Source organism: Amia ocellicauda, chromosome 19, assembly GCF_036373705.1.
Source record: "Amia ocellicauda isolate fAmiCal2 chromosome 19, fAmiCal2.hap1, whole genome shotgun sequence".
In the NCBI taxonomy this organism is placed as follows: domain Eukaryota; kingdom Metazoa; phylum Chordata; class Actinopteri; order Amiiformes; family Amiidae; genus Amia; species Amia ocellicauda.
This window is the reverse complement of record NC_089868.1, coordinates 2,196,950-2,200,433: the sequence shown is the minus strand read 5'-3', so window position 1 is coordinate 2,200,433 and position 3,484 is coordinate 2,196,950. Positions and strand designations below refer to the sequence as shown.

Below are 3,484 nucleotides of genomic sequence, written 5' to 3'. Positions count from 1 at the left end.
CCTATCAATATGGGCCAACATTTCTAAAGAATGCTTTCAGCACCTTGTTGAATCAATGCCACGTAGAATTAAGGCAGTTCTGAAGGCGAAAGGGGGTAAAACACAGTATTAGTATGGTGTTCCTAATAATCCTTTAGGTGAGTGTATAAGCGGAATATATTTGTTATAAATACAGCAAATATAGTTTTATATTCACTGTATTTTCCATTTCATGGGATTCCAGAATAATTTCTGTATCAAATTTAAACTACTGAGATATCATATTAAAGATATAGGAAAGACCAAACATATGTGCAGTGTCCGGTTTTCTTTGTTTTCTTTCTTTCTGTAATTTCTGCTTTAAGTTTAACTTGGTATTCACGTCATGCCATGTGTTCTGTGTCATGCTCACTGTCACTATCTCTTTAGCATTCTGTTTAACTTCTTCATCACGTCAATGCTTCAGTTGCCCATTCATTAACCTAATGGTCACTAGCAAAACATCACCATAGTTCCCAATATTTTTCCTTGACGTCCTGTGTTAACTGAAGTTTAAGGACCTCGTGGCGCAACGGTAGCGCGTCTGACTCCAGATCAGAAGGTTGTGTGTTCAAATCACGTCGGGGTCAGTCTTTTACTCAACATTCCCTGTAATATCACTCAATAATTCCTGCTCTGGAGAGTGTTATTAATATCCTAGAATGCAAACGTTGTTAGTCTAAGTAACATGCATCTACACCCGATGGGATGCATAAAAGTCAGTCTGGTCTCCTGCACGTTGAAATTATATTTGATTTTAAGAATCCGTATCGTTTGTTATATTTTAATCTGCCTTGTTATAGGCTATTAACAGTGGACTGTCACAATCCGTGTTTTATTCACCTGCTGTATAGCTCCCTTTTATGTATTTCTTGTGCTTTCGATTACCGCCTACCCTATACTGTCTCACTTTCTGATCCCTGGTCGACACAAATCATACACTAATAAAAACGTATAGAAATACTTTAGATAACATCAACACTACTAGGTAATAATAGTAGATGGGATTCAATGTTCATTTCTCGGTTCATGTTTGAGCGATTCCGAGGCCTCGCTAAGGTGCCTTTTAGTGATGCGCTAAGGTCGCTGCACTGTGGCGCGGCACACCGACCCCCCAGGATGTTGCCATATTATTAGGAATATTATTAGGGTTCCACTGTACAAAATCTGCTGCCGTGCTCGGCATTACCAGCAGCTTATCCAGACGGAGGCGCCGGGTGTCACAGAGAGATGCAGGTCGGTGCTGCTAGTGGAGCGAGTCACTCATACTTTGACAATCACTCTTTGGGTGCATCGGGGTGTGTATATTGAAGTCACTAGACTTTCATTGACGTACACGGAGTAGCCTACACAGCATCACCTGAGTTTGCGCCTGTAGAAAAGCCTGGCTGAATTTCTGCCAGCCCCAGCTCCTCTAGTCCAATAGTGCTATTAGTCAGCAACATTAGATGGCAGTCACACACAAGGTGCTTGAACTTGAGACTGAGAAAGTTTCCAGCTGTTGGAGCGCACCGCTTTCTACGTGGCACTAGTGTAAAGATGTCACTAATGTAAGTTTGTTCGAGATATGATTCTCTCTTAGAGTGCGAGAGGTCCTGGTTTAAAATGCCTTTCTTTTACGGTTTTCTTAATTTCTCATCAGCATTTTATTATGGTATTACCCCTTTTCTGTAAAGATTAGTTTATAATACACATGCATATACTACATATACTATTATTAAACATTATTATTATTTTTATTTCTTGGCAGACGCCCTTATGCAGGGCGACTTGCAACATAAGTGCAAGAATACAGTTAAGTACAAGGCATCAAACATTACAAATTCAAATTTACATTAAACAAAGCAATTCAAGATAATACATTTTACAACTTCCAATGTATACAGTTAAGTACAGTAAGTGCAGTCATACATTGTGAAAAGTAAAGCTAAGTGCCGTCAAGATGTACGACAATTGTCGAAATCATGTATTTGGCCAGTGAATAAGATCTCTTCTCCTCTCATCAGCATTTTATTATGGTATTACCCCTTTTCTGTAAAGATTAGTTTATAATACACATGCATATACTACATATATTATTATCATTTAAAATATTGTAGACAGACGCCATCCGACTGTCTATCCGTCTATTTTTAAATCCATCTAGTTTTGTCCATTTGTCCAAAATGTGGCTAGAGACAGTGGCTTGCTTTCTACCTAGTTCCCCCAGTAAAAGCCATTAACCACTGAAGAAACTCAATTCATTTCTGACAGTCATTTAAGGTAAGGTACATCCTTGCCATTCTTAACAATGACTGTGATGTCATCTACGTAAGCCACCGCTTTGAAAAGTTTCATTAATACACCAGGAACAATCAGCCCAAATAGTCTGTAGGTTATGTAAATGCATCACTACCAGCAGGTGACACACACACACACACACACACACACACACACACACACACACTTTTTTCTCGAGTTTGTTTTTCCATTCCAATGGGTGTCCAAGTTACTCCAACAGTCCAAGTTACACTGTCAATCAAATACATCATTGTCCGTGTTCCACCTTGGTGGGTAAATTCAATAAACTATGCGCTAAATAAAAACTGGCCTTTAAATAAACAGTATTCATCTATCGAGAATCTATGTTCATGGTTTGTATAGAAGTATTTCCAAATATGCATCTGGACACTCGGGCAAGCCAGCTGAGAAGTCGCTCAAGTCGCCGCAGCTAAGTATCGCCTTTTTCTCTCGCGTTTCCTAGTTTAGTTAAGAGTTACATTGATTGTTTACGTGGTTTGTTTAGCTAAGAATGATATATCTTGCACCTGTTTTGTAGTAAGAGCAGCGACTGTTTGTTAGTGAATTTAGCAAGTTACTTAGCACACTCAACACGCCCTGTCTGTAATCAGAAGCTTTACACTGTAGGCTGTGATTATTCGCATGTATCTAGTCAGATGAATGATCTGAAATGCATCAAAAGTCAGGGAATGAGAGACTTTCTGGGCGTTGGTGGTATAGTGGTGAGCATAGCTGCCTTCCAAGCAATTGACCCGGGTTCGATTCCCGGCCAACGCAACGTTTTCTTTCTAGGCTTCCGCCATCACACTTGTGATGCTTCGGGGGAGTTCGACACCATTCAAGCTATTGCGACCCTACTAAGCCTGCACTTACCGCTGTTTTCACTAACACACTTCGGGTGAACCGTTGCGCATGAACAGATGACGAATAAATGGCCTTACACTAGTATCCCACAGCACCAGCTTCGTCTGTAGAAAAACAAAGGTTCCTCTCCCTGCTGCAGGATACCCACATCACACTTGACTCGCAGACCTTTACTGCGCCCTCTTGCTTGACGTGGGCCGTGCTCCCAGAAGCGCTGTAACATACATGTGCACTTGCGTGCAAAAGTATTCGGTATTACATTTATTTGACGTGTTCATTGCTTGAATATACTTTAAAAGCTAATACACTCCTCTCCATGCTC

General features: G+C 40.5%; 2 non-coding genes across 2 annotated transcripts; both read left to right on the top strand.

The window, feature by feature from the left end:
• The first annotated feature begins 536 nt into the window (after window positions 1–536).
• trnaw-cca (transfer RNA tryptophan (anticodon CCA)) lies at window positions 537–608 on the top strand. The gene has a single exon. It is a non-coding gene; the product is annotated as a tRNA-Trp (tRNA).
• Window positions 609–3,003: 2,395 nt separating this feature from the next.
• On the top strand, window positions 3,004–3,075 carry trnag-ucc (transfer RNA glycine (anticodon UCC)). The gene has a single exon. It is a non-coding gene; the product is annotated as a tRNA-Gly (tRNA).
• Window positions 3,076–3,484: the final 409 nt, after the last annotated feature.